General features: G+C 36.4%; 1 protein-coding gene across 7 annotated transcripts in view; it reads right to left on the minus strand.

The window, feature by feature from the left end:
• The window catches only part of EMC2 (ER membrane protein complex subunit 2), a 128,880-nt gene that overhangs the window by 84,669 nt on the left and 30,561 nt on the right, over positions 1 to 13,650 (minus strand). The gene's annotated exons all lie outside the window — the stretch shown is intronic.

Genomic DNA, 13,650 nt, shown 5'->3' on the forward strand with positions numbered 1-13,650 from the left:
CTTAAAGTCCTTTATTCTGTCTCATTCATAAGATCTGTATCCTAAGAGGTGGAGGAATAGTGGAGATTAGGGGAAAAAGAATCTCACCATGGCATGGCCCTTGAATATCATTATATAAATATGGCTTCTGACAACTTTTTCACAATTTTAAGACAAAATCTACCCATGAATCTTTCACAAGAATAATATAGTCCTGAAATAAATATTTAAAATAAGCAAAACAAGTAAAAGTTGTATTATAAAGTTTTAAAATGATAAACATAAAAATCAATGTCATTTATTTGTGCATTTATCAAGTACGTACCAGACTTTTATTGTTTGCCAATACTGTGCTAGACAATGAAAATATAAAGATAAAAAATAAATGGTAATTCCTTGAAGGAGCTCAGTCTCATGACAAAAACACATCAAATAAAAAATTTAATGCAGTAAGAGCAATGGCAGAGACATCTAGGGTGTTGTGACAACAAGGAAGAGATCCTGACACATGCCATGGCAGAGTGGATGAAGTCGAAAGACAGGAAGTAAAGATGGTCCCACATGTGATACTCCGAAACAGAGTAAGCAGACATTAAGAAACACAACCGGAAGTTATTTATGGACACTGAAGAGTGTGAAGGAAACCTGAGCAAAGGCATAGGAGAAAGAAGCATTGTATGTAATCGAGACTATAAGTTTGAGGCTGAAGTAAACAGTCAGGGACTGGAGTGTACTATATAAATATTAAATTTACATCCCCAGTATTTGTTTAACTTCAAATATGGAAGGATAAACAATAAAGCATACTATAACTGAGGATGAGCTAAACTTATTAATTATGAATATAATTTCTTATTGTTTTATATAATATTCCACAGGATGCAGACAGAAGTAAAATGGATATGGCCTCTTTAGAGTATCAAGAGCTAATCATCATGGGGTGGTAGGTGAGTGATTTGGCTCTGAAGAAATGAAAGTGAAAAGTTTAGAGAAATCAAGAGACTAAAAAATTAAGGTCAGGGCAATATTTATAATAACCGTGGTAATATTTTGGTAATTAAAAATGGTTTTGAGAACATGTATCCTTAAGCATATCCTGAGAGTGAAAAATAAAATTAAATTTAAAAAAAAGCTACATCCTTAATTAATCAGGTCATGCCAAAGGCCTTAGCACAATGCCTGTCACACAGTAGGCACACTCAAATATTTTAAAAGTAAGTTTACTATGTAAAACAAAAAAAAAGCATAATAAATGTAATGTTTTAAAAGTCTCAAGAACTCAGATGTAAAAGTAAAGCTCTGAAAGTAACTCAAATCCTAAAGCCATTATGAATATTAGACTTAAAACGGGAGCATTGTCCCTAGTCCTCCCAATAGATGAGAGATAAATTAACATATACTCAAAAAACTGATTTTCTGTGGTCATATAATATCTGATTTCACCAAAATTTGAAACATAATTTAAGTTTTTCCTTTCGTTTTTCTTGACACTACTTCTTCCACAGGCAATATGCAGAGCAAAAAGTCTAGGTTTTGAAATCAAAAAGACAAGAAACTGAATCCCAACTCTTATCACTTACCAGCTTTTTTAACCTCTGCAAACCTCAACAATACCATCCACCTCCAAGCATCAATATAAAGCAACTAACACAGCATATAAAATAAATGTTATTTTCCTTTTTTTTTTTAATATTTGGGTCTATGCTTAACGTTTCTGTGTTAAATCTTGCTACAAAAATTCTAACTAAGCAATCTTTAAAGGACTGGCGCAGACTTCCTTTGATATTTATATCTTGCCTGAATCCTTATAGGATTTATAACAGCAGAGATGAGATACTGCATGCAGTGAAAACGGTGTTGAAAATAATTGGATTCACCTGGGAGCAGTGGTGCATGCCTGTAATCCCAACACTTTGGGAGGCTGAGATGGGAAGATCACTTGAGCCCAGGAGTTTGAGACCAGCTTGGGCAACATTGTGAGACCCTGTCTCTACAAAAATAAAAATTAAAAAAAAAAAGAAAATATTGCATTCAAATGCCATAAATCAAACAAAAAAAATCAAAGCATAAATATGATAGCTACTAACACATCTATAGTAATAAGTATGATATATGAACACTGCCCTAGAACTTAGGCACAATGAGTTTCATGAAGATGGACTGAAAACACCTAACTTTGACTCATTGTTTCAGTGAACTGACCACAGAACCCTTCCTCTACTGCTGAACACATACTAATGTTTTTTGGGTCAGCAGCATTCTACAGAATACGGTTTGTAAAGCAATTAGACTGTTTCAAAGATCATTAATCTTTAACAGTAACTTTAAAAGAGAATCCTCTTGAAAATGATGGAAAATAGGTGTGTTTCCAACTGAAATGTGTAAAAAGGGGTAGAACTAGACTAGTATGTGAAATTTCTGATTCTCATCCTTGATTCTTCTATAAGACTTCCCAGAAGAGGCTGGGCACGGTGGCTCATGACAGTAATCCAAGCACTCTGGGAGGCTGAGGCAGGTAGATCACTTGAGGTCTGGAGTTCAAGACCAGCCTGGCCAACACATCAAAACCCCATCTCTACTAAAAATACAAAAAGTAGCCAGGCGTGGTGGAGCACACCTGCAATCCCAGCTACTTGGGTGGCTGCGGCAGGAGAATCCCTTGAACCTGGGAAGCAGAGGCTGCAGTGAGCCAAGATTGTGCCACTGCACTCCAGCCTAGGCAACCGAGCGAGATTCTGTCATAAAAACAAAATAAAAAATAAATAAATAATAGGCTTTATTAATCAGAGAAGGATACCCCCAAATTCCTACTGTATGAGTAATACATTTCTCAATCATGTAAAACTTAAGATATGGCTAGCATTTTATCTCCTACTATTCTAAAATTTAAACAAACATTTAAGTGGTACGATTCAGCTATATAAAGCCAGTCTTCGTAATTAAAATATATATAACAGCTTAAAAAAAAAACTCTACTAAAGCATCATTACCATATGGGCAAAGGTATATTATTAAGTCATACACTTTTTATTAAGTAACAGCCTTTTACAGGCTATTTCTTTAAAGAAAATCATACTATTTGGGCATAAGAACCAATCTTTATCATAATTTTAAACTAGCGTTAAGCAGAACTAAATTCTCTGCTTAATGCTAATTTAAAACGGGACCAGATTTCCTCCTCCTGCCGTAAGGTATGGGACTTAGGCAATGAAGGACAGTGATCCCTGAGAGTGGGAAAACAAACCAAGTGAGCCCTATTTTTATTACCCTAGCCTACTGCTCTGACTGACAGAGTCTCAAGCGTGCTGTGCAGGAAGGGGAAAACCAGGTTGAGCCAAGTGGACTCCCCGAGTTCAGGAGGAGCTGAGAGTCCAGGGTGATCAAAGAGGTTAGACTTCACAGGACAGATGCCAGAGAAGAAAGAAAAATACAGAATAAGGATTCTGGGGCTGTGCAGTGTTCCCTTGAGTACTTAGTTTTGTACTGATCAGTGTATGCAGGTGAGGAAACTACCCAAGGCCATGGAAAGAACCACCAGAAAGGGTTAAGGGGAACAGGGCACAGCACTGGTACAGGGCTGGAAAAAGTCTCTTCTACCAGCCAGACTGGAAATGTCATGATTCATGTGCACTGAATAGAGTACCTAGAAGGATCTTGCTTCAGCAAATGGGAATAATTAGCCCTGGTCTAAACACTTTCTGGATTGGGTCTAACAAAAACTCGAAAGGTTAAAACAGTTTGCAAGTAATTTAACTGCATCCCAGAAGAAAGTTCCAGAATATAGGAACAGAAAAATGGAAAGAGGCAAAAGGAGACTTTTAAGCATGGCTCTGCTGAGTATCTTGATTGTGGTGATGGTTTCACAGGTATATACAAACATTAAAACGTATTAAATTGTAAACCTTAAATATGTGGCATTTATTCTAGTCAATTTCATGTAAAAACAGTTAAAAACCTGCATTAAGACTGCATGTTAATAGTCTTGAATATTTAACAACTTTGATTTTGCATTTCTTTTACTATTTTTCCTGCAAAATATGCCAAAGTTCTCATTTTTTTCTAATCTCGTTTGATCAATCTTTACAAAAGTAAAGTCTTAAAAATGAAAAATTCTGCGATTTTAATATCCAGAGTTAAAATTTCTATTATAAAATACAAAACTTCAAAAAGTACTCCTTATGATATAGGATAAATTATTTTTTAAAAGCCATTTAAGACTGGACATGGTGGTTTACACCTGTATGACTATAATCCCAGCACTTTGGGGAGGCCTAGGTGGGCGGATCACCTGAGGTGAGGAGTTTAAGACCGGCCTGGCCAACACAGTGAAACCCTGTCTCTACTAAAAATACAAAAATCATCTGGGTGTGGTGGTACGCCCCTGTAATGCCAGCTACTTGGAAAGTTGAGGCAGGAGAATCGCCTCAACCTGGTAGGTAAAAGTTGCAAAGAGCTGAGATTGTGCCACTGCACTCCAGCCTGGGCGGCAGAGTGAGACTCCATCTCAGAAAGAAAAAGCTATTTAAAGTCTTGCCATATAATTAAAAGCATATCTAAAATTTTAAACAAACAATATACAATGTATCATACATAAAACAACCAATTATGAAAACAAAAACACTTAATGCTAAAAAGCTACGATAAAAACGTCTTAGTTTTTGCACATTCATACAGAATGGTACTGGACACTGAAGGAAGTAGATGATCAGTAGCTATCTGCAGAAAAAATGAATACATCACAAATTTTACAGCTGGAAAGAACTGAGGAGCAGGCAGTAATAATTACATCTCTTCATTTTATGTAGACAAAAACCAAAGCCCAGACTTACACTGCAAATCCTGGGGCTCTTGAATATATTCACTTCTCTGTTTTGCCATAGTCTCTCTTGTTCTCGGGACACTTACTACTCGGCTGTTCAATTCCTTATTCAGATAATGTCTAACAGTGAATAAACAGTCAAGCAGCATATCTCCCAAAAGCCATACAAAACCCTAGGTTTTGAATGATTATTGAGCAACCAGAATAAGACTCAACAAGGCTTCTTGTGGCTTCTGGGTTACTTTTGAGTCTTATCCAGAGCACACAAAAAAGGCTTGTAAAAAAGATCAATTTTGACCAAGCACAGTGGTTCATTCCCGTAATCCCAATACTTTGGAAGGCCAAGGTGGGCGGAGCACCTGAACCCAGGAGTTTCAGACCAGATTGGGCAACACAGCAAGATGTTGTCTCTAAGAAAAATTTTAAAAGATTACTTGGGTGTGGTGGCACGTGCCTGCTAATCCAGAAGCTGAGGTGGGAAGTCTGCTTGAGCCAGGAGGTAGAGGTTACAGTGAGCTATAATCGCCTCAATGCAATAGAGCCTGGCAATAGAGCAAGATACTGTCTCAAGAAAAAAAAACATTATATCATATCTTCCTTAGCATAATATTCTATAAAGTAAAAAATATGCTTAGATTTTTAAAAATAAAAACAAGTTATTAGTCTTCACATACTCTTCAATAGTGACAAACAGAGTCTGGTTAAATGACTAAATTTAAATAATAATATTTCTGTAGGGGTAACAGCTGGTTGTCATGCATATTAACTACCTACTCTCAATTCTATTAATTACCATTGCTTCTTTCCTCATGATAAATAGTCTTCATTTCTAAAATCAAAGTACCTATTCAAAGTTTCTTACTAACTGTACAATCTTGGGCAAGTCACTTAACTTCTCTATGATCTTGTGTGTGCCTACAGAATAAAGACAGTATCTGAAAGAATTATGATGATAATTAATGAGATAATATGTGTAAAGTGCTTAGCTCAGAGATGGCCCATAGTAAATCTTTGGGCAACATTACCTTCCTTCATTATCATCATCATCATCATCATCATCATCATCATTTTCTTCAATTCTGTCACTCCCCCTTTCACCATTTTCCTCATATTTATACTCTGCTTTGTAGAAAGCTGCAGCTTTATCTCAGTTGTAAAGCAGGAAAGAAATCTGGATGATCACATAAGCTGTTCTTTCAACTGAACATGCTTTACTTAAGTGTTTTTTTAAAAAATTCACAAAATCAGAGTTCACTCAACAAATCACATCATCCCTTAATCAATGCTAATAATTAACATTTTTGCCCTCACGAAGTTTAGAAGATTTTTAGCCAGTACCAATTCAAATAATTTGTGGCCCTAACTGATGTTCTGAATAAACAATTTGGAGGCATTAAGAAATCCAACAGTTCTCAAGAACCCATGTATGATAGTGAAAAACGCGCTACTAAAAGAATACTATGAATCACAAACAATTTACTCCATTATTCAAAAGTAAATCAACTGGCCAACAACATAGATCCTATTCTATTTTCTTCAATGAGCATCGAATACATAAGGCTTAATCCCTGGCCTCAAAGAATTCATCTTTTAAGTGAAATGTGTGTTAAATATAATATAAATAAAATTGAGAAAGAACAACTATAAAGGTACAGTATTTTTAAAATTCAGAGTGAGCATAAAGGTTATTGTGATTTTTACTGAAACAATCAAAGGGGAGGTAGCTACAGACAGCTAGACCCTGAAGGAAGACTAGAATTGGAACAGTCATGCTCCTGTAAGATTTTTCCAACTAAAGTTATACACACTAGTGCCAAACAATAAATGGGTTCTATATAATTTGTTTCAAACTTTTAAAGACCATGAATAAATCTTCATCCAACTGGCTACATGTCTTCTATAATCTTACACAGAATAGGGCTAGCTAACAATTTTTTCTGAAAGACAACAACTTTTTTTTATATTTAAATAGGCTACTTGGGGAAGAGATACAACCTAGAAAAGGATTAAAGGACTAAGGCCTATCCGCAAAATACAATCTGGAACCTCCCTCCTGCCTCACTCCAGATTCAGGGATCCAGAAGGAACTGGACCATTGATCAGCGAAAGGAAAGCAGAATCCAGGTTCCCTACCTCCAACATTCATACCTAGAACCCTGGAAAATGTGGCATTTTAAAAGCATCTTCTGGAGCAAGATGCCCTCTCAAGGTAATTGGTCTTACACATTTACTGTTTATGGAACAAATTTCTGACTGTGTACTTAGGTGATTCAGCAGCACTGTTGACTGCAGTGCCCAGTGTTTACCGAAGATACTGTGCTCAAAGTAGAGGTTTTACTCTATTCATCACGGCAATCTGAACACTGCTCCATGGTCATGCAGAGGCCTGTGTTCTGTTCCCTATAAATGGAAATATGCTCTGAGTCTGACGCCTCCCATGGCTGTGCGTGGTACTTGATACCAACCCCTGGAGGTGTCCACAACCACTTGGGACAGAAGGTAGAATTTCAGACAGGAGCTTAATTGGATCTTCAATGACAGACTTGAAGTAGCTGTGGCCCAAATGTCGGCCCTGCCCAGAATAGCCATGAGGAGGCTTTGTGGGCACTGGAGGTAGCGTAGCGCCTGCCTCCCTCCGATAAATCCAATGGGCACAAGTAGGCGTATAAAGTCAGCCAGAGTGTGTCAAAGCCCTCCAATGCCTTTACTTTACCTTTTTTAAAGAGTTATTCCCAAATAACTCTCTGAAACGTTATCAAAGGCGAACAAGTTTTACCAAAATGAATCCTTTTTCAGTTAACTACTGATCAGATGTTTGTATTCTGACCCTCTCAAGTTTCTTTCAAGTTACAGTGGGGAACTAGTTGTGTTAACTGTGGGATTCACTGCAGCATCTTACCCTCAAGGCACAAGAAGAGGGACACCAAAATGCAACCTGCAGACCTGAGCTTAATTCCCCATCACAGTCTGGCCCCTGCTAGAGGAGGCTACCCTTCTCAGAGAGAGATTTTATAGGGAATTGAAGGAATAGTTAGGAGGCCAGGAAGATGTGATTGACACTGGTTTTCCAGGTGAATGAGGAAGGCTGGTAGAGGATTTGGTGTTACATCCAGTTAGGACATTACAAATACAAACACATTCCTGTATGAGGCATGTTACAATTTATCAGTTTTTGTAAATATGTGTATTTTAAGCAATAAGATTCAGCTGGTCAAACTTTTCTAGGCAGTCTCAGTGATGCATTTCCTGTGCTGTGACTGTTCCGAAGACAAAGTGGCTCTAACCACTGTGAGAAGCCTGAATAAAAATCAGCCCCACTTCCCTCGCCAAAAAAAGCATTTTAACCCTTGGCACAGAGGAAATTACATCTAAATCTTAAATACAACTTCAAATATTATATATATCACAACAGGAAGAGTTCACAATTCAGGGCAAAATCTGATCTTTCTGAAGTATGAAATCAACTAGAAGACAAGAATTACTCTGCTTTCTGAAAGGTATTCATTCAACAAGTATTCACTGAAAGCCTACCAAATGCTGGGTACTGTTCTACTCAATGGATGTAATTTTTTCCCCTTAAGGAAGACTGAAAGTATGAAACGTCAATCATTTTCAAAAAAAAAAAAAGAGCCCAAACTGGTACTGGAGTAATACAAATAGTAAAAGCTGGTAACAGCCCAATCCCCTCCAATTCCACCTTAGTTTTAGATTCCCATAATCTCTAGCCTAAGACAGAACAGCCTCCAAATTACATATCCCTTCTCATCTCCTCCAAAATATATCCTTTATCAATGACAAGTTATCTCTGAAAATAACTGATGGTATTTACCTAATCAAACTTTGACTTCATTCTCCATTCTCTAAGAATAAAAATTAAAAATTTTAAGTATAATATACCAAGCTGTTCACAAATATAGACCTTCTTTTTGTACTTCTAGCTACTCTGTACAATGAATCAACTCAGAGGTATAAAATATTGTTTTCCTCAGAGGTAAATCAGTGCAGGAGGAGGATAACTAGACAGAGCACCAGAACCTTGCCTCTCTTTATCAGAGGAGAAATGAAATTTGAAAAAGGTGTTAAAGACAGCTTGGAAAGAAAAATACAAATGGCTATTTAAACATATTAAAAGAAGTTCAGCAGTACCTATATTGAAAATTGTAACAAAATAACATTTTTAATCAATGAGACTGGCAACTAGTGAGAGAAAAAAGCTGGCAATATACCATGCGGCAGATTATGGGGAAAGTGGCATTCTCATAAACCATTTAGAAAGTGGGTACAGATGACTAAAAAGTCTTTTTAAAAGGAAATTTGGTAATATCAATCGAAATTTAAAATGCAAGGACCTCCTGAACCAGATATTTCACTTCTAAAGATTCATCCCACAAATGACATCCACTGAAAAACTGTTTCTGAGAGGAACATCGGAAACCACCTAAAGGTTCACCAAGGAGACTTTGTTAAAGTAACTTTTTCATGAAAACAAGGGACTATATATCCATGCACTGCAACACTGTATAGCTACTCAACAGGATAATGTAAAGGATATGCTGACATGGCAAGATCTTCAAAATATATTGTTACACAAAGCATACCACATTTGCATTTCTAACCATTATCCCCATCAGAGGAATACACACACACACACACAGGCGCGCGCGCCTATTTGCGTATGAAAAAACATCTCCAAAGATCACATAGAAAAATCATTAATAGTGCTTGCCTAAGGGAAGGAGGACCTGAGCCAGGGGCAAGGGAACAGACTTATTTTTTAACCATATATATTTTATATTGTCTGCAATTTTTAACATGAGTAAAACTTTCTCAATAGAGTATTCAGAACTTTAAAAAAGACAGATGGGGAGAAGGCATGCCATTTCATCACTCTCTCAAATAAAACATTTTTAAACTTCCATTCTAATTACATTATTCTTTCTTTCCTAAGCAGGCCTTGTAGTTTAATAATGCTATGGCTTATTCATGCATTCACTTGGGATACAATGTCTTTGTGTCATTTAAGTCACACTCATCCATTAAGGCCTTCCAGACTCAAAACTCATGCAACAAGTCACCAAAGAAAGAGAATTTAATAAAATAGTTTCAAAGTCTACAGCATGTTCATCACATCATGCTACCTCACTAAAAGCACAGAAAAGGCAAGATGCTATCTAATTCATCCTGGTGTTCCCACTACACCAAGCACACTGCAAGCACTCAACAAATGTTCTCCGAAAGAATAATGAATGCATGTGTGTAGGAAGCAGAGCAGCTTAAAGCTTCAATGAACAATTTCATTTCTATACTGGAAATCCAGAAACACAGAGGCTTAAGACAAATAAAAAAGTCACGTGATCACTTTTTGACAATGCAGAGAACAACGGTAAATGTCTGAACTACAGCTATGCATTAGAATTAAACTGGACTTTCCCACCTTTGAGATATTAAAGTTGCTTTGGAAAAAGAAACGATGATGTCTTCTATACGGTAACTTTAACTGTTGCATATTAGTGAAGCCTACTAATAGACTTTATTAGTTCTAGGTCTTTTATGGCTTTGTTTTCTCCTTCAATGTCTAGCACAGTGTTTTCTAAGGATACAGGGATAGAAACAGAATTTCTACTCTTAGAGCAACTCTTTGATGATTCATGAGAGGTATTCAATAAATGTTTACAGAAGGAAAGAAGAGACTGAGAAAAGATTAGATAATATTTGATAAAAGAATAATACATTTAGCAAAGCTGAATTAAGTCATCTCACTCTCAAATGTTTAACCACTAAGGGACCTAGTTACTACAAGATGAGTGTCCCTTATCCAAAACACTTGAAACTAGAAGTGTTTCACATCTCAGACATTTTCAAATTTTGAAATATTTCTGTATGTACGAGATATCACAGCAAAAAGGATCCAACTCTAAACACAAAATTGGTTTACGTTTCCTACACACCTAATACACATAGCCTGAAGGTAACAATTTTATAAAATATGTTAAATAATTTTGGGCAGAAAACAATATTTTTATTGTGTTTTGACTGTGACTCATTACAAGAGATCAGGGATGACCTGTGACATTATTTCATTCTTCAAAAAGAATTGAATTTTAGAACACTTTGGATTATAACTTTTCAGGCGAAAGATGATCAACTTGTACCACTTCACACATATTCTATGAGGGGAACCATTTGGATTTCTCTTTTAGCCAGTTTTAAAAGTCACAAAAATTCATAAAATATGAAAGGTACTACAAAGACAGAGCTATATAATAATTACATATTATCTTATATTCTAAAGAAGTGAAATAACTTATTAAAGAATCCCAATTTAAACTGAGACAGAAGTAAAATATTATACTCCTAATTCCAAAATTGACTTAAATTATATTCATTTTTAACCTGGTATAAGAAAAATAAAATTCAGAAACTGTTCAGAAATTTGATTTCTTTTTTTTTCAATCTAAGGCTAAGTAAAAAAAACAGTATATTTGAAATCATGATGAAGTCTTATAATTAAAGTAAGAAATAAGTACGAGAAAAATCTTCAGAAAAAAAATGAATGCTTTTTATAAGAAACTGTTGAACTAAGACAGATGGTAAGCTATTAAAATTGTTAGATTAGGAAATTATTCAAAAACTTTCCAATTTGAACTTTTTATCATCGGTATCTACATAAGCTTATAGAAGCTATTTCTTGTTTTTTTTTTTTTTTTTTTTACTACAGATTGGTTTGCAGCTGTTAAAACTTTTCCTTCAACTTTCTATATTCTGAGAATCTTCACAAAATAAAGTTCTTAGCTTTCTACAACAAAATACACACACACACACGCACATGCACACACTCTCTGTCTCACACTCATATAGTGGTTTGGCTGTGTCACCACCCAAAACTTATCTTGAATTGTAACTCCCACAACTCCCATGCATCAATAGAAGAACCCAGTTGGAGGTGATTGAATTATGGGGTGTGTCTTTCCTGCACTGTTCTCATGATAGTGAATGAGTCTCACAAGATGTGACAGTTTTAAAACAGGAGTTTCTCTGTACCAGCTCTCTTTGCCTGCTGTCATCCATGTAAGATATGACTTGCTCCTCCTTGCCTTCTGCCATGATTTTGAGGCCTCCCCAGCCATGTGCATGTGAAACTGTAAGTCTAATAAAACTTTCTCTTTTGTAAACTGTCCAGTCTTGGGTATGTCTTTCTCAGTAGCATGTATACAGACTAACACAGTAAATTAGTACCAGTAGAGTGAGGAGTTGCTAAAAAATAGCTGAAAATTTGGAAGCAACTTTGGAACTGGGTACCTGCAGAGGGTAGAACAGTTTGGAGGGCTCAGAAGAAGATGGGAAAGTTTATAACTCCCTAAAGACTTGTTTATGGCTTTGCCCAAATGCCAATAATGATATGGACAATGAAATCCAGGCTGAGGTGGTCTCAGATGGAGATGAGGAATTTGCTGGAAACTGGGGCAAAAGTGACTCTTGCTATGTTTTAGTAAAGAGACTGGTGGCATTTTGCCCCTGCCCTACAGATTTGTGGAACTTTGAACTTGAGAGAGATACTTTAGGGTATCTGGTAAAAGAAATTTCTAAGAATCAAAGCATTCAAGAGGTGACTTGCATGCTGTTAAAGGCATTCAGTTTTAAAAGGGAAGCAGAGAATAAAAGTTCAGATAATTTGCAGCCAGACAATGCAATAGACAAAAAGTCTGACAAAGGATTTATATCTAGAATCTACAAAAAACTAAAACAGATTTACAAGAAAAAAAATAAACCCACTCAAAGGTAGGCAAAGGGTATGAACAGACACTTTTCAAAAGAAGACATACATGAGGTCAATAAACATATGAAAAAATACGCATCATCACTGGTCATTAGAGAAATGCAAATCAAAACTACATTGAGATACCATCTCATGCCAGTTAGAATGGTGATCATTAAAAAATCTGGAGACAAGAGATGCTGGAGAGGATGTGGAGAAATAGGACACTTTTACACTTTTGGTGGGAGTGTAAATTAGTTCAACTACTGTGGAAGACAGTGTGGTGATTCCTCAAGGACCTAGAAACAGAAATTCCATTTGACCCAAAAATCCCATTACTGAGTATGCATTCAAAGGATTATAAATCATTCTATTATAAAGACACGCGCAAATGTATATTCACTGTAGCACTGTTTACAATAGCAAAGACCTGCAACCAACCCAAATGCCCATCAATGACAGACTGGACAGGGAAAATGTGGCACATTATACACCATGGAATACTATGCAGGTATAATAAACAATGAGTTCGTGTCCTTTGTAGGGACATGGATGAACCTGGAAACCATCATTCTCAGCAAACTGACACAAGACCAGAAAATCAAACACCACATGTTCTCACTCATAGGCGGGTGTTCTCACAGCCACAGGATTCATAGGCTATGTCCTCCCATGAGGCCAAATATCATTTTGGGGGGCTACAGTAATTACAAACCTCCTATCAGCTATCCCCTACATTGAATCTGACCTACGGCCCTGAGGTACGAACCAAATGCCAGATATAGTTTCAGTATAACCAAGCCCTATCTATATGGGCCCGGAGCGAGAATACTAGCAGATGTGGGCGGGTTGCTGGTTTCAGGGAGGTTGGTAGATTAAGAGACCAAGTGCGTTTGGTGGCTATCCATGGTTGGGTTGACTGTCTAATTAAAATGTGCTATGTCCAATCAACGTTTTAATGTACAAATGTACAATAAATGATTGTAGTTGGCGGGTGATATTCATGTTTGAGACGTTTTATGTGGTATAGGAATTTTATGTGCTATAGTCCAATGTATAATTATAGTTCTTGCTTATAAGCATGTTTGTGGAGGTT

Source organism: Callithrix jacchus, chromosome 16 (assembly GCF_049354715.1).
Source record: "Callithrix jacchus isolate 240 chromosome 16, calJac240_pri, whole genome shotgun sequence".
In the NCBI taxonomy this organism is placed as follows: Eukaryota; Metazoa; Chordata; class Mammalia; order Primates; family Cebidae; genus Callithrix; species Callithrix jacchus.